The 23,132-nt window shown below is 40.6% G+C and overlaps 2 long non-coding RNA genes across 4 annotated transcripts; both read right to left on the bottom strand.

Annotated features, from left to right (window-relative positions):
• Positions 1-3,312: 3,312 nt before the first annotated feature.
• LOC131002813 (uncharacterized) lies at positions 3,313-5,108 on the bottom strand. 3 transcript variants are annotated; one of them, XR_009094419.1, is made up of 3 exons: positions 4,811-5,108; positions 3,555-3,761; positions 3,313-3,475 (listed from the first exon to the last, which is right to left on the bottom strand). It is a non-coding gene; the product is annotated as an uncharacterized LOC131002813 (long non-coding RNA). The 3 variants fall into 3 exon arrangements; XR_009094418.1 differs by having other exon boundaries at positions 3,316-3,475; positions 3,555-3,730; XR_009094420.1 differs by having other exon boundaries at positions 3,317-3,475; positions 3,555-3,723.
• Positions 5,109-5,372: 264 nt separating this feature from the next.
• Positions 5,373-6,977, bottom strand: LOC131002831 (uncharacterized). The gene is made up of 3 exons (XR_009094434.1): positions 6,302-6,977; positions 5,519-5,588; positions 5,373-5,434 (listed from the first exon to the last, which is right to left on the bottom strand). It is a non-coding gene; the product is annotated as an uncharacterized LOC131002831 (long non-coding RNA).
• Between the last annotated feature and the right edge of the window lie 16,155 nt (positions 6,978-23,132).

Here is a 23,132-nt window from a genome sequence, read left to right as displayed (position 1 = left end):
CTATCACCCAAGATACAGAGTACTCGAGTTAGTATTTAACTCTCGCCCATAGTAAGTCAAAGTGATATACGAATTAACATATATATCTGAATACTTATTAGTATTAAGATTTATGAGTCACCGAGATCTTGATTCTTCACTTAAGTCAGATAGAAGAATATATCTCAACTGTTGGTCCTATCAATACGTAATGACGTACCAGTATAGACAAGTAGCCAAGACAAACTACTTCCATCTATACTGCAGCCTAAACCAATAACTTGTCCTAGAGTTATTTCGGCTGTGATCATATTATATCTCTTAAGGTTATTCCAATTATATGGTCTTCTGTGATCTACAACACACCATATAATCTACTTATACAGAGATAAAGAACATACATATGCAATCATGAACACAATCAGATAGGAGATAAGAATAGTGAATAACAGGAATCATTGTATACAAGCATAAAGTTCTTGCTTTCAGTATACAAATCCAACAATCTCCCACTTATACTAAAGCAAAACTTTTAGTATACAATGTGTCTAAATACTAGCTATTACAAGACTTCACTTCATCTCTCCCACTTATACTGAAAGTTTTTCTCTAAGTGGGTGGCATCAACCGCAATCCCATCCCTCGAGCATGCTTCTTATAGGTCTTTTGCGGTAAGCTTTTCGTGAAAGGATCAGCTAGGTTCTCCAATGTATCAATCTTTTCTACTAGCACATCTCCTCTGTTTATGATTTCTCGTATGATGTGGTACTTTCTCTCTATGTGTTTTGACGCCTTGTGGCTCCTGGGTTCCTTAGAATTTGCCACTGCACCCGAGTTATCACAATAAATTATGATACTCTTAGGCAAATTAGGGACCACTCCTAGATCCAAGAGGTAGTTCCGGAACCATACAGCCTCCTTAGCAGCTTCCGAAGCAGCTATATACTCGGCTTCCATGGTGGAGTCTGCAATGCACTTCTGCTTTGCACTCCGCCACGATACGGCTCCACCTTCCAAGGTAAACACATAACCAGAGGTAGATCTCTTCTCATCCCGGTCAGCCTAGAAATCCGAATCGGTGTAACCCAAAGGAAATAGACTGTCTGACTGGTAAACTAGCCTATAATCTCGAGTCCGTTTCAGGTACTTGAGAATATGCTTTACCGCAGTCCAGTGTCCTGGTCCAGGGTTCGACTGATATCTTGCAACCATGCCAACGACATAGCAAATATCAGGTCTCGTGCATAGCATCGCATACATGAGGCTACCTACGGCGGAAGCATAGGGTATCTTCCTCATCTCCTCAACCTCACTAGGCGTCTTAGGACACATGTCCTTAGACAGAGGAATGCCATGTCTAAAAGGTAGCAAGCCTTTCTTGGCATTTTGCATGCTAAAACGAGCAATCACTAGTATCAATGTAAGACGCTTGAGATAAGCTCAACATCCTTTTCTGGCGATCACGAACGACCTTGATCCCCAGGATGTACGCTGCATCTCCTAAGTCTTTCATTTGAAACTGTTCGGATAACCACTTCTTTATGTCCGATAATAGCTCAACATTGTTGCCAATGAGGAGGATATCATCTACATAAAGTGCAAGGAAAACCACGTCACCATTGGCAGTCTAAACGGTACACGCAACTTTCGTTCTCACAACGAGTAAATCCGTAGGATTTAATGACCTCGTCAAAACGTTTGTTCCATGACCTCGAAGCTTGCTTAAGTCCATAAATGGACTTCTTAAGCTTCCACACAAGATGCTCTTCGCCCTTCTTCACAAACCCTTCAGGTTGCTGCATATAGATGTCCCTTCCTTCTTCAAGGAAACCGTTTAGGAAAGCGGTCTTGACATCCATTTGCCAAATCTCAAGGTTCATGTGGGCTGCTATGGCAAGGAGTATTCGGATAGATTTGAGCATGGCAACCGGCGAGAAGGTCTCATCATAATCTATACCCTGTTCCTGGGTATAACCTTTCGCCACCAGTCTAGCTTTAAAAGCTGCGACTTCGCCATCCGAATCTCTCTTTCTCTTGTATACCCACCTACTACCTATAGCTAAGAAGCCATCTGGTAGTTCGGTCTTCTCGTATACATCCATAGCACCCATGGATTCTATCTCAGAAACCATGGCCTCGTACCAAGAATCTGCATCTTGATCTTTCATCGCTTGTCTAAAGTTGTCAGGGTCGATATCCTTTTGTTCATCAACAGGGAGAAGATCCGAAGATTCTCCCAAGAACATAAATCGATCGGGTTGAACTACAACCCTCCCACTACGACGAAGCTGTGGTGGTACAGTTGTGACAATGGTTTGTGCAGTGTCTTGTGGTGCATTCACTTGCACACTTGGCTGGGGTGATGGAATCGCCTGTCCATTGCCTTCGATTTCTTGAAGGACAATCTCGGACTTAGACTTGTGATTACTTTCATAATCGTGTTCCAAGAATCGTGCGTTGGTGCTAACAACCACTTTCTGATCCTTTGGATTATAAAAGTAACCACCTTTCGTTTCCTTAGGGTATCCTATAAACAGCATTAGTTCGCATCTCGGCTCCAATTTCCTCGCTTCCTTGTCTAGCACGTATGCAGGACAACCCCATATCTTTATATGATTCAAGCTGGGCTTACGCCCTGACCATAACTCAATAGGAGTTTTAGGAACCGATTTGGACGGTACCCGATTCAGCAAATAAACTGTTGTTTCCAAGGCATATCCCCAAAACGAAATAGGCAATGATGCATAGCTCACTACTACAAAAACGCTCATAGATAACGGATAAAATCCGTTATCTATGACCCCAAAAAACCGATAAGTATAGTGGTGATATCTATGATACAGTCATACATAACGGTTTTTTTACCGTTATGTATAATAGTATAGATAACGGTACGATGCTCATACGTAACGGTACATAACCGTTATCTATAATAGTTATACATAACGGTTTTTCACCGTTATGTATTAAGATTTTACCGTTATGTATTAGAATTTTTTTTTTGTTTTTTATCATCATAGTTAACAGTTTTTTGTACTTTTTATAACGATTTAAGCCGTTATCTTTGTAAGAAATACATAACGGTAGGAACCGTTATGTTTTAATATTTTTACCGTTATGTATTAGAGATATATTTATTTTTTTTCATCATAGTTAACAGTTTTTTGTACTTTTTATAACGGTTTTAACCGTTATCTTTATTATTTAATATTTAATATTTTTTTTCAATTTTCTGTTATTTATCTCAAGAAATAAATAAATAATTTATAAACAATAAAATGATAAAATCATCAATAACATAAATTATATATAACACAAAACCTTCATACATTATCATCCAAAACCTTCATACATAATGTTTTGAGCCTAACTCAAAAAAAAAAAAAAAAAAAAAGAAACTTCACAGAAGCACCTTCATGCTCCAACTTTGATGAGTTTCAGCTGCTCCTTCATACATAGTGGGTATGACTTTTGAGCATATCTCCCTCATCTGCTCCTTTATACCAAAACATAAAATCAAACAACTTAACATTCAAGGAATCTGAATTGTCATCAAGCAAACAGAAAAAGCCTACCTGTTAATAGTTGGTCTATTTGGCGGCCTCATGCCAAAAACTGAAAAATCCAAAGACATTGGAGCGTGCTCACTCCTCTCCCCAGCTGCCTGCCTTGTCTCATTGCCATGGTCATCCATCTTGATCATATTGTTTGGCGCCAAACAGAAGCTCAGGAGCTCTGTACCATCTAGATACTACACGGTTCAATACGATTTGCTATAAAACCTTGTATAAACAATTAACACAAAGGTCGGAGTAAGACATACGAGTAGGGTCGGAGTAAGACATACGATTCTATAATTTTTTTTAGAATGAAGGTATTATTTCCTCATCATGGTTTTCATCATATTTTACTTGCACACGCTATTATAGGTCATAACACAATCTTCTATATAGTATATTCAACAATTCAAAAATACAATATATGGAGGTAATCACAACACAATAGCTCTTTCGACATCTAACTCAGCTAAGAATTCACAGTTATATACATACATATGCATTCAGTTAACAATTTAAAAAGTAACTCAACAACTTTCCAGTGACTCCAAACAAATTACAACCAAAATTATTCGACTAACCTGGCTTGAAGAAAATAGACAATCCAAGAAAAGGGCAATATGATCACAAAGGTAACATTCACCTTAAATACTTCGATTGTTTCAATCAATGCTATGCTAATCTACTATTACAAAATGAAAACTACAGAGAAGCAGAAAGCAAAAATTGCATGTCTATTTAACAGATGTTCATTCAAATGTCTCAAGTGGCAGTTCCAACTATCCCTCCATGTCTATTTAACACAAGAATCTGCTTCCAATATTTAGAAGTATAAGATGCTGGATTATCCAACTATCCCTCCATGACTCAAGTACACTACTTCTCTTTTTGGTAACCAAGAATATCCTTCCCAGCATGTACAAACATGCACCAACCAAGAAGGTATAGAAGTTGTTTATAAAAGTTTTTTTGCAATATTAAACAAAGGAAACAGAACATCAGCCAGCATTTCATCCAGAGTAGGTGCTGTCAAATACAATCGAAGCATGTGAAATATACAGAAGTCAAGTAACTATAAATTATGGAGAACATAAATGAGGCAACAACTAAAGTGGGAGGATTAGAGTAAAAGATTTCAGCAAGTTTCAGCGTTAGATAGCATCGAACATAATGATGCATGATTCAGGATTATATATATAGATAGATTTTTTAGAGCAGTGAATAAACAAATAGATGAGAACACATTCAATTGGAAATGAATATGAAAAACTAACCGGAAACTGAAAATGTTAGCTGTTTTCCACTGACCAGCGTCGGCGTGCGAACTTGAGTGGCTTAAAGGGAGGGTTGTGACTGGTATGGGTTAGGCGTCGTATATTGTTCATTTCCTAATTCATTTAATTTATAAATATTATAACCTGCTTAGTCAAAATTATAATAGAATAGAGATATATGTAACAACTGCACCGTAAAAAATTGATAAACATAACAATTAGCATTGTAAAAATTCATCTGATGTGAAACTCAGAACTTAAGCGTTATAAAAATAAAACCAACCCCTCAACAAGTGAAAAAAATGCTTTGGCACTTCTGACCACTTAAGTGCCCTATTCTTTTCTTTTATAGATAGTGGAGTAATTAGTCATTGTTTTATGTGGAGGATAGTCAACAAGGGCAAATTGTTAGTGTGTACTCTAGAATATTGTTTCAAAGAGTTAGCATCATTCAAGATCCTCAACCATTGAGATGGAGTGAAAACAAGAAGACCTTTCCTTTTCTCCAAACCACCAGAACAAGCATGCAATAATCAATGTACAGAAAGATTAGCAGAACTGACCTGCAGAAGCTCCAAAGATAGAACGCGAGTTTTGCTCATCATTATCCTCCCTCATACCCATCTGCAAACACCTTTTATAATTTGGTCAATCAGGTGGTACAGACAACTCTGAACTACAAAATAATAAGATGATAGAAACACAAACCTTACAAAGTGTAAGGAAAAGAAGTAAAGCATCACGATGTCCAACACTCATGTTCTCTTGGACAATCCCTCTAACAAAAATAGCACAATTAAGTTGCAGAATTAAAATGTACAAGTAAAGTTCAGAAGATGCAGATAAATATCAAGGTTGCTCACTGCAAGCCCCTGTTTGAGCATGCATAGAGTGAATCATGTTCTAGTGAACTGCATAAAGATTAACTGATTGATCCCTGCAAAATCTTATTTACATGATCACTTACAAGATAGCTGCAAAGCCAACAGACTGAAATTTCAAATTAAACTGCAAGCCAATAAACTGAAATTTCAAACTAAACTCCCTGATTACCATCAATTTTTATATTCAATTTTATCAGGTACAAATCACAATGAGAATCACAATGATCATCAATTCAATACAGTGAAAACTGAACCAACACACATCACATATTGGAAAATCATTACCCACAAGCATTCATTGAAATATATCCACCTTTGCAAAGGCTTCATCGACTATTATCCACTTAGCTAACAAGATAAGCTTCAGATAAATTAGGGAAATGGGGGAAAAAATCAGCAAAAAGTAGACATTAATGCATTGCAAAAGCACCACAAATTATCCAGTAACTAACCAAAAAACCAAACTTTCAAATCTCACAACTCAATATCTTTAAGCAAAGAAATCAAATAAGACGATTCCTATCAGCTGGAAGTTTCTATCAACAACCAATTAAGGGCCAGACAACAATCAGACAGGTTAAATTGGTTATATAGAAAGTATCGATACCTGGCAAGCGAAGAAACCCTTGTAATTGAGAAGGTAATGGGAAAAGGAAATACAGGCGGGGTCACGGAAGCGGGCAGCATGGAAGTCGGCGACGGTGGCAGAGCGGAGGAAGGAATCGGTGGGAATATTAAGATGAGCTAGTTGCAGAAATCTGGAGATGTAGAAAAAAATACAGAAAATAGAAAGAAAAAAATACAGAAAATCTAGCAGCGACGGTGTCTAGCGGAGAATTAGGCGGCGGCGGCGGCGGAGACTTAGAAGTGGACGGGATCTCCGGTGAATCGTGGAGTAGGCGATGAATTGCGGCGGACGCGGAGGCTGGGCCGAAGACGACAATTCACGGCGGAGACGACTAGCAGGGCCGAAGAGAAAGGCAATAAGAGGCAGATGACGAGGGAGAGATGTGCAGAGGGAGAGAGCTGGCCTGCCTTGTAGGGCTCCGACGCATGGTGGCGGCGATTGGAGGAGCGAGGGTGGCGGCGACGAATTAGGGCTATAGATTTGGGGGTGGGTGAGAGGGTAAAAGGTGATGAGAGAGAGGGAGAGGCGAGGGGTAGGGGCTAGGGGGTCTGGGCAGAGAGGTGATAGGAGAGAGAGACGAACGTAACCACCGCGCCGGAGGCGGTGAGAACCGGCGAAACTGCCTGAGAAGGAAGAACGAGAGTGAGAGGGGCGGGAGAGCTTAAGATGAGGGAAATAGAGGAAAAAATTTATACCAACAATTATTTACTTTAATTTATTTAAGTGCTATTTAAAAATAATAATAATAATACATAACAGTTTTGAGGCGCTCATATATAACGGTTAAAACAACCGTTATAAAAAGACGCTAATAGATAACAGTTGTCTTAACGGTTCGATAATACCGTTATGTATGCAACTAATAGATAACGCTCATACATAACGGATTCACTAAAACCGTTATCTATTTCCATGGACAACAGTACATAGATAACGGTTTTTTGTCAAAACCGTTATCTTTTCAAAAAATGCGCTCATACATAACGGTTTTCTAAAAAAACCGTTATGTATGAAGTGTTATGTATGTGTAATTTTGTAGTAGTGGCTCATCATAGATCGTACCATTTCCATAAGAGTCCTGTTTCTTCTCTCTGCTACACCGTTCTGTTGGGGAGTACCCGGTGCAGTCAATTGGGATGTAATCCCAAGATCTGACAAGTATTGCAGAAACTCATTCCCGAGGTATTCGCCACCGCGATCAGACCGCAATGACTTGATAGATTTACCCGTTCTCTTCTCCACTTCCGCCTTGAATTCTTTGAATTTCTCAAAGCATTCAGACTTGCGTTGAAGTAGGTAAATATACCCATATCTTGAGTAATCGTCAATGAAAGTAACGAAGTACTCATACCCTCCACGAGCTCTAGTGGACATAGGTCCACACAAGTCAGAGTGAACCAATTCTAACACATCCGAGGCCTTATTCCCCTTTGCCTTAAAAGGCCTTGCCGTCATCTTTCCCTCTATACAGGACTCGCAGGTTCTAAATGGCACAGCTTGAAAATCTTTCAAGATTCCATTTGAAACGAGCCTTTGGATCCTATTTAGATTGATGTGGCCTAATCTTAGGTGCCAAGTATGTGTATATTGTTCATGAGAATAATATTTTCTCTTATTTGGATTTGGAAGAATTTGTGATGTAGATGCAACATGGACAGAGTTATTCATTGGACATGTAATAGTATAGAGAGAGTTGTTCAAAATTCCAGAACAAATAATCTTGTTATCTCTCATGATAGAGACACCCCCATCAAAAGTAACAGAATATCCATTCAAAAACAACTTTGAAACAGAAATTATGTTCCGCCGAAACTCCGGCACATATAAAATATCTCTCAAAACTAAAATGCCATCACCAAAACATAAAGATAAATCTCCAATAGCAACAGCTGCGACCTTCGACGCATTGCCCATGGAGATGGTAATCTCATCACTTGCCAGCTCCCTTGTTGGGTTGAACCCCTGAAAGGTGTAACAAACATGGTCAGTTGCCCCCGTATCCACTACCCACGAATGAGTAGAAAACGAAGCTAAACATGTTTCTGTTACTAAAACTTGTGACGTACCTTGTCCCTTTGCCTTGAGCACTGGACAATCTTTCTTCCAATGCCCAACCTTGCCGCACTTGAAGCACTTTCCCTTGGCTGTCGGCTTGTTCACGCCGCCGCTAGGGCCATCAACTTTGGCTTTACCGCTCCCACTAGCCTCATGGTCATGCTTGCCCTTTGGACCTTTCCACTTCTTTTTCCCGCCTTTCGACGAAGAAGTAGATCCCTTGGCAGCAACAAGGACCTCTTTCCCATTGCGCGTGCCCATGACCCCCTCTGCCGAAACTAGAGCATTCAATAACTCATTAAGAGTATAGTTGGCCTTGCTCATAACGACATTGAGACGGAAATGCTCAAAAGTCTTGGGGAGAGTATTGAGGATGATATCGACCTTGGCTTCGCCTTCGATACCCCCTCCTAGCAGATCAAGCCTGTCAAACAGATTTGTCATATGCATGACATGATCGTGCACCGAGCTGCCCTCGCTCATTTTACAAGATAAGATTTCTCTCATCAAGTTAAAACGAGCAGACCTCTCGGACTCCCCATAAACCTCGCTGAGGTTTAACATGATGGTCGCTGCGTCATCCATGACCTGATGCTGGAGTTGCAAATTTTGCGACATAGTCATCATAATATAGCACTTGGCCATATTATTCGACTTGTGCCACCTTTTATGCGCCTCACGTTCCGCATCAGTCGACTCATCAGTTAAGGCCGCGGGACGTGGAGTGGTAAGCACAAAACTGTGCTCATCAGCGTCAAGAATATACATAATATGGCGTTTCCATTCGGTGTAATTTGGACCGGTGAGAGGATTGTTTGCTAGAATGTTAATAATCGGAGACATAGACATATCTGAAAGTAAACAAATAAACATGTAAGAACATGAAAAAACATATAGTTCGTAACAGTAATATTGTAACCTTTTGATAAAACAATATTAATGAAACCTCCAACGGCTCAAAGAATCCCATGTGCAAGCCACGTTGGGTGGACGTTTACACATGAACTCCTCAACCAGACTATTTACCTAGTCATTTAATTTCCATCCATGTCAACTTAACCTTTCGACAAAGGAAATTAATAGTTGGCACCTTAACTAGACCATATCATCATCAAGAAGGGACTCCTTTGGGAGTTGTACATTGTACTTGATATGATATCTAAGCAATGACCACATTTTAACCTTGAAAATTAAATTCTCGAAATTAGCATACTCACTAGGACCATGCCGCTTTCAATTTAATTTTCTTGGTTATCTTATTTAATTCCATTCTCCAAAGTACTTGTGAAAATTACACAAGTAAGCCACGTTGGGTGGACGTTTACTGCATAACTCCCACTACTTTAATGGTTTAAATATTTTTTATAGAAACCTCTTCTGACAAACTTATGAAAAACAAATATGAAGTAAGCCACGTTGGGTGGACGTTTACTCATATTGCTAATCACTTTGTCTAGAGACCGCATGTGGAGGTCTAAAATAATTTTTAATTACTATAAAAATTATTAAACTGCTTAGTCTTTTTCTTTCAAAAGGTTTGTTATGCTCAAGCACATAAACCTAAACATGCTTCTCTAGAACGCAACATGTAAATCATGCTCGCAGAATTCTAAAACATGCTTAAGAAAACGGCAAACCTACTAACATGCTCGTCTAAGCGCAATTAATAAACAAATATTAACAAGCAAAGACGTGCAAAAAGGCAGGTAAAGAGCATAAGGGATTAACAACCACGACATGCAAAGAACAGTAATAAAAGAATTAAAATTCTTCGTGACCCATTCGTGGAAACCCAACATCTATTCTATTACAAAATAAAATAGAAAAACAAGCCCAAAACTGAAAATAAAACTCGGCCCGAACACATGGGCCCGTCAAGCTAGGTTTGGGCCCCCTAGGGTTTGAAACGCAGCCACCTAGGGTTTGGAACCCTAGGCGCCGCCGCCTCTCTGCACAGCCGCCCCGGTGCGCGCGGCAGACCGGCGTATGCCGCACCAGCAGCCCGGCGAGCGAGCAGCCCAGCGGCAGCAGCCTCTGCGCGGCACCGGGCGAACAGCAACAGTCGGCAGCAGCCTCCGCGCGCCTCCAGCGCGCGCACAGCGGCAGCAGCATCAGGCCCTCGGCGATCTCGGCGGCAGCTGCTCCAGCGGACGTCAACAGCAGCGGCAGCAGCGGCAGCGCGCCGCCCGCCGGGCGCGCAGCGCGCAGAGCGCGCAGACGCAGCCCCGGGCGCACACCGCCCCTGCCCGCTGCTTCCAGCCGTTCGCCCAGCCCTAGCCGAGCCCGCCTCGGTCTGCCTCGCCTCGCCACGCCTCGCACGCAACAGCAGCAGCAGCAACCGCCCTCGGCATCTGCGGCACCCGGCGCTCCTCGGCAGCCCGACCAGGCGCGCGCGGCACAGCGCGCAAGCGCTCGTGCGCGCGCCGCCCTCGGCGCCGGCAGCCCGTGTCGCGCCGTGCAGTCCCGCCCTCCTTACACCTTCCTCGTCGTTGATTCGTCGTCATCCTCGTTTCGTTCCTCGGTTTTACAGATTTACAACGGAAAAACAAATACAATTGAAATCCTAATCTAACCACGGATTTTCTCGTGGTGAAAACGATTACAACATCAAAACGACGTATTCCACGAATCAACGAATCACGAAGAACAACAGCAGTTAAAAACAACGCACATTATTAATCGTACACAAATTAATAATAGAGCCAAGAAATTAATCCTGGGCTCTGATACCAATTGAAGGAATATTAAATTGAATTAATACTCGATTGCCCGATGATCGTTTCTTGGATTATTATTAATTCATCATACAACGATTAATTCCTAACATGCTCCTATGAATTTAACAGCTGCACTTAGATGTTAGGAAATACTTACTTGAGAATTGGATGCACAGATGATTGATGATCGCGTCGAATGATTCAGACTCCAGCTCTGATCTTCTCGACTGTATCCCGCTCAATTCCCAACGTTGGATGGACAACGAGCTATGAGAACTCCCAAGACAGAAAGGCCAATCACGTTCCTGCGCCTCTCTCTGCTCTCAAAACCCTAATATTTTATCAGTGTATTTTTCCTGAGAGCTGACAGCTGTATTTAATAATACAGAAAAGAGAGAGGAGGCGCCAATTGAAGTGCTAGGGCCGAAAATCTGTCTTCTTGGGCTAGGAGACATTGGGCCAGCCCAGGGACCAGATACAAGGAATAAAGATGGGCCTCAAATAAATTAACTTATCTATGGTCAGCCCAGACCATAATTAATTTATAAATATCAGTTCATTCCACTAGAGAACCGATACTGACTTACCCCTTTATTGCCGGTGATGAGTCGGGGCTTGTATTTAGACTTATTAAATCTCCGTATTTAAAATATTCGACATCCATTAATTAATTAGAGCTCTGACAGCTTAAATTAATTAATCTCTTAATAATTCCTTAAGCAGTACCACTCAATCTTTATTATTACGCCTGAACTTAATCAACCTGCAGGGTTTAGCGTAATAAACCTTATTGAGCTCCTTAAGGGGATGTCATTATCCTATACCGGATACGGGTACTAATACAGATAATCAAATATCATATATTAACCGCTATCACCCAAGATACAGAGTACTCGAGTTAGTATTTAACTCTCGCCCATAGTAAGTCAAAGTGATATACGAATTAACATATATATCTGAATACTTATTAGTATTAAGATTTATGAGTCACCGAGATCTTGATTCTTCACTTAAGTCAGATAGAAGAATATATCTCAACTGTTGGTCCTATCAATACGTAATGACGTACCAGTATAGACAAGTAGCCAAGACAAACTACTTCCATCTATACTGCAGCCTAAACCAATAACTTGTCCTAGAGTTATTTCGGCTGTGATCATATTATATCTCTTAAGGTTATTCCAATTATATGGTCTTCTGTGATCTACAACACACCATATAATCTACTTATACAGAGATAAAGAACATACATATGCAATCATGAACACAATCAGATAGGAGATAAGAATAGTGAATAACAGGAATCATTGTATACAAGCATAAAGTTCTTGCTTTCAGTATACAAATCCAACAAGTTGTTGTGCCCCCACTTCCCGAGGAGCCGTTTCCGATTGCACCTCCACCCCCAGCTGATCCGATGCCAGTTTTATCGGAGCCTGTTGTTTCAGAGCCGATGGTCTTTGAGACGTACTCCCCAGTGGTAGAGCATGATCCGTTTGCGTTTCTATCACTTATTCCTTTTCCCAGCGCTGAGTTACCACCTTGGGATTTGACACCGGCGACGGCATCTTTGCCATTGCCACCCGTTGAGTCGGCGCAGTCGATTGTTTCTACTGAGCCTCAGATACAGCATATTTCCTTTGATCCTTATCTGAGGGTTGCCCCGTTGCCTGAGCCTGGCACTTTGGCTTTTCAGACGTATATGCACTCGATTTTATATCCACCGTCCCGAGACGCCCAGGAGGGAGGATCTCGGCCAGCACACCTTGACAGTGATGAGGAGGACCCGGATGAGGAGACTCCAGAGATGACGGTCGGCTACGGACGGATCCAGCCATTGCAGCGACATACTACTGCCGACGGAGTCGAGACATGGGTACCTGTTCCCGAGGTGCCGGTTTATGGTCCGATGGTGGACACCAACGTCGAGGATGAATCGAGCGACGATAGCGTCTACCGACTGATCGACGAGTACGAGAGTCAGGAGTCAGAGCCGAGCGAGGAGACGGAGCCGAGTGAGGATATGGAGGTCGACGATGCGACGAACAGGATTTCAGGAGACAATGGCTAGGGATCACGGTTATCCACTAGGCTCGTACATATGTATAGATGCATAGTTGGTATATGTATATATATAGGTAGAGAGGCATAGTATAGTGTGTATGTGTAGATAGTATATATCTATAGGTGCTTAGTACCTATGATGCTTGTATAGCTAGAGCATCATTTTAGTGTTAGGACCTTTGTACATAGGATCCTACTTTTGTAAAAGACCTCGAGAGAGAGGCAATTTTCCTTATATATATATATATATATATATATATATATATATATATATATATACAGAGATGTTGATGATTAGTGAGTTTCACTTTCCTTATCAGAGCTTTGAGAATGATGATGCTGATGCATATTGATAAATGAGAAATAGAGATTGATGAGAATTATGAACGATGATAGACGAGAAATAGAGTAGACGAGAATTTTGAGATCACATATGAGATATAAAAGTGAGATGAGAAAAAGAGAATTTGTATTCTGAAATGACGAACGGCTAGTTTCGAGGCCGATAGTTATATGTTTCTTTTTTTTCTGTATAGTATGCCTCCGAGAAGAAGAGGGAACAGAAGGAACATAGATCGAGAATAAGATGAAGAAGAAGACCAGAGAGATCCCACACCACCACCTCCCCCACATCAAGAGAGGAGGATAAAGGAACTTTTTCTGCGACAAAATCCACCAACATTCAATGGATCAGGAGATCCCGCTGAAACTAAGGAGTGGATTCGGAGTATGGAAAGAATTTTCAGATTCCTTAGATGTAACGACACTGAGCGTCTCATGTGTATGTCGTATCAACTTAAGGGATCCGCAGATTTCTGGTGGGAAGCGAAACAGAAAACGATGAATGAGGAGCAGATAGCAGCTCTTACTTGGGAGCAGTTCAAAGAAGCTCTTTGCGAGAAATACATACCCTGAAGCTATCGAAAGAGGAAAGAGATGGAGTTTGTAAATTTGAAGCAAGGGAATAAGACGGTAGCTGAGTATGACCGACAGTTTTGCGATTTGGCTCGATATGCTCCATATCGAGTAGATACAGATGAAAAGATGTTGAAACTATTTTGCTCCGGATTAAAGCAAGAGATACGAGTCGTTTTAGTGAGTCAGAGTGTGCTAACCTACGCTGAGGCTTTAAACCGAGCGTTAGACATGGAACTGGCAATGCAGCCAGAGAGACCGAGTCAAGGCCCGATGCCACAATCAAACCCGAATTTTCAATCGGGAAATCATCCTTTTGCTGGACAAGGCCAAAAGGGCAAGAGAAAATGGGACGACCGAAGTCAAGGTCCCAAGAAGCCGTGGCAGAGCCAGAATGCGCCACCGCAATATCAGAACAGAGATAAACGGCCTTATGTTGGCCCAGCTGCCCCAGCAGCAGTTTTTCAAGGACCGCGAGGGTTACCGCCTTGCCCGAAGTGCAATAAACTACATTTGGGAGAGTGTAAAATGGGACAGAATACCTGTTACACCTGCGGAAAGGTCGGGCACTACTCGAACCAGTGTCTGAATCGCCAACAAAGTGGAAGCGGAGGACGACCGAGTCAGTTTCGGCCGCAACTCAAAGCAATGGAGGGAATCCTACCGCTACCTCCACCACAGCGACAACAGCCAGCCTATCGACTACATCAGTCAAGAAGGCAACCACCAGCCCCGCAGGCTAGTCAACCGCATCACCAGAGAGTGTTCGCACTTGAGCAGAAAGCACCAGATAAGAATCAAGGAAATTTGACAGGTATAGGCGAGTTGAAAGGTGTGCCCATAGTAATTTTGTTCGACACTGGAGCTTCGCATTCTTTTATCTCTCGTACTTGTGTCGATACCTTATAATTGAACGTAGAGCCTACTCCACAATCTCTAAGAGTAACCACACCCATAGGCAGAACTACTACGGTTTCGCACGTGTGCCCTAACTTAGAATTTAAGTTAGAATCGATTAAGCTCGAGGCTAGAAACCTGAGATTGATGCCTATGTGGCACTTGGATATAATTTTGGGAATGGATTGGTTAGAGGAGAATCGTGCGAAGATATAATGCAAGGAGAGACGGATATCTTTTCAGCCACCTGGCCAAAAACCTACTTCCTTCATTGGTATTGAGGGAAAATAAAAGAAGACGCCGATCATCTCGGCACTGCAAGAAAGAAAACTCTTGCGAAGAAAAGATACAACCGCGTACGTTGTATATCTGAACTAGAGGGAGGAATCCAAGGCTAACGTTGATGACGTACCCGTCATGTGAGAGTATAAAGACGTTTTTCCTGAGACTTTACCGGGATTACCCCCAGATCGACAGCTCGAGTTTACGATTGATTTAGAGCCCGGCGCAGCACTGATGTCGAAAGCGCCGTACAGAATGGCCCCTGCTGAGTTGCAAGAGTTGAAGCTGCAACTCCAAGAACTTCTAGATATGGGCTTCATTCGACCCAGTGTTTTCCCGTGGGGAGCACCAGTTCTTTTTGTTAAAAAGAAGGATGGAAGCTTGAGGTTGTGTATCGATTATCGAGAGTTGAACAAAGTGACGTTAAAGAATAAGTATTCGTTACCTCGAATCGATGATCTGTTCGATCAACTACAAGGAGCGAGCACTTTTTCAAAGATTGACTTGAGAACGGGATACCATCAGCTGAAGATACGATTGGAAGATATTCCGAAGACGGCATTTTGTACGAGATACGAACACTATGAGTTTATAGTAATGCCTTTCGGTTTGACGAATGCCCCGGCAGTGTTCATGGATCTCATGAATCGCGTTTTTCATGAATACTTGGACAAGTTCCTGTTAGTCTTCATAGACGATATCCTGATTTACTCGAAGAGTAAACAAGAACACGAAGAGCATTTAAGAATCGTGTTGGAGAGATTGCGAGCTGAAAAGTTGTATGCGAAGTTTAGCAAATGCGAGTTTTGGCTTAAAGAAATCAATTTTCTTGGCCATATCGTTTCCGCGAGAGGAATTGAAGTAGACCCAGCGAAAGTTCAAGCGGTACAGGAGTGGAGATCGCCAACCACACCGCACGAGATTCGTAGTTTTCTGGGATTAGCAGGGTATTATCGACGTTTTATTGAGGGCTTTTCAAAAATCTCTAAGCCATTGACGCACCTGCTAAAGAAAGAAGTCAAGTTCGTTTGGACGAACGAATGTGAGCGAAGTTTTCAAGAGCTGAAAAAGAGGCTCACTATTGCCCCAGTGTTAGCTGTTCCGAAAGCGGATAAAGAGTATGCAGTGTACACTGATGCATCGAAGCATGGTCTAGGTTGTGTGCTGATGCAAGAGGGAAAGGTTATAGCGTATGCTTCGCGACAACTGAGACCGCATGAGATGAATTATCCAACGCATGATTTAGAATTAGCAGCCGTAGTGCATGCTTTGAAGATCTGGAGACACCATCTCTATGGAGCACGGTGTGAGATATACACCGATCATAAAAGTCTCAAATATTTCTTTGAGCAAAAAGATCTGAACATGCGACAAAGAAGATGGCTAGAGTTGGTGAAGGATTACGATTGCGGGATAAATTATCATCTCGGAAAGGCTAACGTAGTAGCTGACGCGTTAAGCAGAAAGAATCAAGGAGAGTTGGGATTTCTCCTTACTCGAGAAGAAAACCTGATCAAGGAGTTCGAGAAGATGAATTTGGAGGTAGTAATACCACCACAAACGATAGAAATAGTAATTTCTGCACTGAGCATTACACTTGACTTACGATCGAGAGTAGTCATAGCTCAGAGAGAGGATGAGAAGATGGAAAGGTTGCGAATGAAGATTCGAACCGAAAAAGTAGAGAATTATCAAGAAGCGGCAGATAATGCCATTTTGTTTAAAGGGAGACTGTGTGTGCCTGATAAAGAAGAACTGAAGAATGAAATCATGAGTGAAGCTCATGACACCCCTTATACTGCACACCCAGGAAGTACAAAGATGTACCAAGACGTGAAAACGAAGTTTTGGTGGGAAGGAATGAAACGTGAGATAGCGTCTTTCGTTGAAAGATGTTTAGCATGTCAGGAAGTGAAAGCGTTACACCAACGACCCTATGGCAAGTTACAGCCATTGGAAATTCCAGAGTGGAAATGGAGTGATATAGCCATGGACTTTGTGACAGGATTGCCAAAGTCAAAAAGAGAAAATACCGCTATTTGGGTAATCATCGATCGATTGATGAAGAGTGCACATTTTATACCGATTCAAATTACTTATGGATCTGACAAGTTAGCTCAGATTTAGATCCGAGAGATAGTGCGATTGCATGGAGTACTGATGACGATCACATCTGATCGGGACTCGAAGTTTACTTCACGATTTTGGATGAGCATGCAGAAAGAGTTGGGTACTAAATTGAATTTTAGTACAGTGTTTCATCCGCAAACAGATGGACAGTCCGAGAGGATTATTCAGGTTTTGGAAGACATGATCCGAACTGTTGTGCTTGATAGAGGAAATCAGTGGGAGCAAGTTTTGCCCCTGATTGAATTTGCTTATAATAACAGTTTTCAGTCGACTATCAACATGGCTCCATACGAAGCCTTGTATGGAATGAAGTGTAGATCTCCGCTGTATTGGGATGAAGTTGGAGAAAGAAAGGTACTTGGACCTGACGCGATTGTGAGACAGATTCGACAGAGAATAAAAGAGGCACAAGATCGTCAGAAATCTTATGCAGACACCAGAAGGACGGAGATTCATTTTGAAGTGGGAGACAAAGTTTTTCTAAAAGTTTCCCCATCTAGAGGAGTTCACCGTTTTGGAGTGAAAGGAAAACTTAAACCAAGATATATAGGACCTTATGATATATTAGAGAAGGTAGGCCCTGTAGCCTATAAACTAGCGTTGCCTCCGAGCTTCGCGAACGTCCATGACGTTTTCCATGTTTCTCAACTGAGAAAGTAGGTGTGTGATCCAAAACACGTCATCCACCAAGAAGAAGTGTCCCTGGAACCATATTTGAGCTACGAAGAGAGACCTGATGCTATTCTGGACCGGAAGATCCAACAATTGAGGAACAAGTCGATTCCTTTGGTGAAAATCCAATGGAGACATCACGGTCAAGAAGAATCAACATGGGAACTTGAAGAGAAGATGAAAGAGAAGTATCCTGAGCTTTTTCCCGAAGGTGAATAACTCAAATTTCGGGACGAATTTTTTTTTAAGGGGGGTAGGATGTAACACCCCGTACTTTTCCTTATGTTGTGAGATAGTGTCTTAACACTATTGAGAGTACTGGGATGTCGAGATGTGAGATTATTATTTTTTTATGACCAGATAAGACAGATTGTCTTTTAAATAGAAATACGAGTGGACAAACCAATGATAGAGTTAGAGTGATGAGATTTGATAATTGAGTTGAGTTAGAGATGCTGATTGAATTGAGTTGAGATTTTATTTTATTTCCGACTACCGAGAATAGAATTACCGGATACCGAGTTATCAGAGATTGACTGTCCTATTAAGAAAATAGGAATAATGAGTTTGACATAGAGTTGAGAAAGAAATAGTGAGAACCCTTGATGAAAAGAGTCGGTCAGAGAGACGTTTAGTTTGTCTGTGTTTGCCGACTGCTTTGACGTGATATTATGTGAATTTACGTGACTGATTGACTATGTGATTTTTGTTACGTGTGTCTTTATGAGCAAGTTATTATGATTTTTATTTGAGGACTTTAGCACTTGGAATTTTGATTAAGTTTCCAAAGCAAGTGCGGTTTATTTTTACCGAGAAATCGAATGATGCCGGTTTATGAAAATTTTTGCTAGCATAATATTTTTAAATTATTTTTCCTATGAAGAGGAATATTATAATTGAGCGAGTGCACTAATATTAGTGCTATAATTATTTTACTTGGTCACATGAATAATTATGCTATGATATTTTATTAATGAGTAACATTTCCATAATTATTATGGTTATTATTCAATCACCCTTCTCACATTATTATTTTATTCCTTTGAGCATGTGCCTAATTACCCACTTGCCAAGTGGATTAATTGAGAGTGTAGAGATTAGAGAGAGAGAGAGAGAGAGAACAAGGCATTTAATGCCAAATATTTGCTAAGATTTGCTAATATTCCCTAAGATCTCCAAATCCATTTCATATCTTGCAAATTTTTCTCTCACTTCTCCTACACACCATTTTCGACCACCACCTCTCTCCCTCATCTCTCACATTTCCACCATTGTCAACCATTAATCAAACCTTCGAAGCTTCACAAAATTATGCCAAACACATAAATCTCCTTCAAAATCTTACCTAAACACCTCCTATCTACTTGAATCCAAGAAGATCCTTGAAGATCATTAATGTGAGTATTTTTGGAAGATTGAAGCAAGAAATCACCCCCTCCTTTGTTTTCCAAATTTTAGGATATATGTAATTGAGCATGATATTAGTGTCTAATTGTGTTTGATTAGGTCTTTTGTTGGCTAAGTAAAATTTTGACTTAGTTTAGTTTATATGAGTTTTTGAGTTTTCATATTTTGAGAAGTTGATGAATGATATAATGAGGTCTAATTGCTTTATGACCATTATATGAACGTTTGTCATGCTTTATTAAGAATTTACGTTGATACGTGAGTTTTTGTTAGGGTTTAGTTGCATGATAAAAAGGGAATCTATGTGTGCATAATGAGTTACATGATGTATGAGATCATGTTTGAGTATTTGAGTAATTTTGAGCATGAAAATGAGAAGAGAATTGAAATGATGCGTTCGTTGAAACGTTTTCCTTGAGATTTGAGTTTAAGATGTAAGAGAAGAGTTGAGATTGAGTATGATGAGTATTATATTGTACTTGAATGTTTTTTAGTTCTATAAGTGTTTAAAATGAGCTTTGATGATTTTGCTTTGAAAGAATGTTGAGTTGAGAATGTTTGCTTGTGTGATTGAGTTCGGAGTCATTTTCGTGATGCACTGACCTACTGTTTTCGAGGGGTTTTTGTTACCTAAACACCATGAAAATTTTATGGTAAGTATATTTGAGAGTTTTGAGCATGCCGGTAAAAAGTCATTTGGACTTCTTTTACTATTTTTATAAAATGTAAAACCAAAACTGCTACGTTCTGCCGAAATGTTCGGTGAGTAGCCAATCGAGTCACCTTTTCCAGTATATTTCCCTAACGTTTTTTAAACCAAATTTTTATTGTTAAGACATGTGTGTCTTAGCTATGTACCCACTAAATTTCAGACATTTTTGACAACGTTTACTATTTTTCAAAAATCAAAGCTTTCGATTGCCAAAAACTGCCGAATATGGTAGACTGTAGTAAAACAGTCATATCTCCTAAAATACTTGGAGTTTTTGATCCTACGTTTTTTTAAATGAAACTAGACTCAAAGAGGTTTCTTTTGGTATAGGTTACGACTCCAGTGGAGTTCTGTACCGAGTCTAGTGAGATTTTGAAATCGAGTCAGTGCAGTGTGAAGGTTGTTTTTGACTTGTCTATGTGTGAATTTCATATGCTCAAGTGTTTATGCTTGTTTATGTGGTTGATTGCTATGAGTTTGATCCGAGTTGAGAGTTAAGTCGAGATTAGGGCGTGTGAATCCTTAGAAGTTAAATATACTTAGGGATTGAGTTTTATTGGGTAAATAGACGTTGAGTGAGAAGTTATAGTTTGAGATGAGATTGGTTTTAGTAAATGAGTTTCTGACTAAGGTTTGTTTTATCACATGAACCTTCGATGACGATGATGATGATATTTGAAGGCCCGAGCGAGACGAAGAAGTAAGTCGTCTGATTTCTTTCCAAGATTAGCGAAGGACTCCAGGTGGACAATATTTTGAGTATACATATATCATTCGAGCTTTCTAAAATGATTTGATGATGTTATGAGTTTATCAAATGTTATGAGATAAATGATGTTTGAGAACTGTTTGACTTGCCAATTTTTGATGTTGAGCTTGTATGTTACCCTCTACTGATGAGATGAGACGAATTCGGATCCTGCTACAAGCGGGGTTGTGTACACAGAGGTGATTGTGAGCCGTCTTCGGGTCGGCCGGTCACGGTACTTGAGAAGGAGGCCTACTTCTCAGTACCTTTGATGATGATGAGTTGTAGATGTGGTGCATGCATGTTAAGATCTTTGACAGCTGTCATTCGTTCATTTCTTTATGATGTTTATTAAAACTGCTTACACAGGTTCATTTACGCTAAATTTATTCCTGTGTATTGCTGAGATGTGGCAAGTTTCAAACCTATAGCGCTAAGAGCGCCTTTCTTGTTTTTCGGCGTTTGCCCACTGAGTATTATGTACTCACTGTTGGATTTGTATACTGAAAGCAAGAACCTTTTATGCTTGTATACAATGATTCCTATGTTCACTGTTTTAATCTCCTATTTGTTTGTGTTCATGATTGCATATGTATGTTCTCTATCTCTATATAAGTAGATTATATGGTGTGTTGTAGATCACAGAAGACCATATAATTGGAATAACCTTAAGAGATATAATATGATCACAGCCGAGATGACCTTAGGATGAGTCATCGGTTTAGGCTGCGGTATGGATGGAAGTAGTTTGTCTTGACTACTTGTCTATACTGGTACGTCATAACGTATTGATAGGACCACAGTGAGATGTATTCTTCTATCTGACTTAAGTGAAGAATCAAATACTCGGTGACTTATAAGATCTTAATACTAATAAGATTTCATATATATATGTTAATTCGTATATCACTTTGATTTACTATGAGTGAGAGTTATATAGTAACTTGAGTACTCCGTATCTTGGGTGATAGCGGTTAATATATGATATTTGATTATCTGTATTAGTACCCATATCCGATATAGGATAATGACATCCCCTGCTGGTTGATTAAGTTCAGGCGCAATAATAAGGTTTGAGTGATACTGCTTAAGGATTACAAAGAGATTAATTAATTTAAGCTGTCAGAGCTCTAATTAATTAATGGATGTCGGATATTTTAAATACGGGGATTTAATAAGTCTAAATACAAGCCCCGACTCATCACCGGCAATAAAGGGGTAAGTCAATATTGGTTCTCTAGTGGAATGAACTAATATTTATAAATTAATTATGGTCTGGGCTGACCATGGATAATTAATTTATTTGAGGCCCATCTTTATTCCTTGTATTTGGTCTCTGGACTGGCCCAAAAGTCTCCTAGCCCTAGAAGGAGCAGAAGTCGCCCCTTACACCTATTCTGTGCCCCTTACACGTATTTAATTATTTAAATACAGCTGTCTGCTCTCAGGAAATATACACACTAATCATTTAGGTTTTTGAGAGAGCAGAGAGGCGCAGAAAAATGTGTGGGAGCTTTCTGCCTTGAGACTTTCACAGTTCGTTGTCCATCCAACGGTGAAATCTGAGCGGGATACAGTTCAGAATATCAGAACTGGAGTCATTCGATTCGATCATCGACAGTCTCTGCATACACTTTTCAAGTAAGTATTCCTAACACCAATGTGCAGCTGTTAATTCATAGGAGCATGTTAGGATTAATCATTGTATGATAAATTAATAATAATCCAAGAAACGATCATCGGGCAAACGGAGCATTAATTTAGTTTAATATTCCTTCAATTGGTATCAGAGCTCAGGATTAATTTCTTGGCTCTATTATTAATTTATGTACGATTAATAATGTGCGTTGAATTTATTGTTGTTGTTCTTCGTGGTCTGTTGATTCGTGGAATACGTCGTTTTGACGTTGTAATCGTTTTTCACCGCGAGAAAATCCGTGGTTAGATTAGGATTTCAATTTGTATTTGCTTTTCCTTTGTAATCCGTAAAACTGTGGAACGAGATGAGGACGACGACGAATCAACAACGGATGAACAGAGTTTGGAGTTGGAGTACCTGAGGCGTGCCGGGTGCGGAGCGAGCAAGGCTATCGGCGCCGAGGGCAGCGCGCGCACGAGCGCTTGCGCGCTGTGCGCCGCACGCCTGGTCAGGCGCCGATGCGAGGCTGCTGCTGCTCACGCTGCTGGTGGCTGCGGGTCAGGCGAGCAAGG

This window comes from Salvia miltiorrhiza, unplaced genomic scaffold (genome assembly GCF_028751815.1).
Source record: "Salvia miltiorrhiza cultivar Shanhuang (shh) unplaced genomic scaffold, IMPLAD_Smil_shh fragScaff_scaffold_21, whole genome shotgun sequence".
Classification (NCBI taxonomy): domain Eukaryota; kingdom Viridiplantae; phylum Streptophyta; class Magnoliopsida; order Lamiales; family Lamiaceae; genus Salvia; species Salvia miltiorrhiza.
The sequence above is the reverse complement of the archived record's forward strand: the minus strand, read 5'-3'. Positions and strand labels throughout refer to the sequence as shown.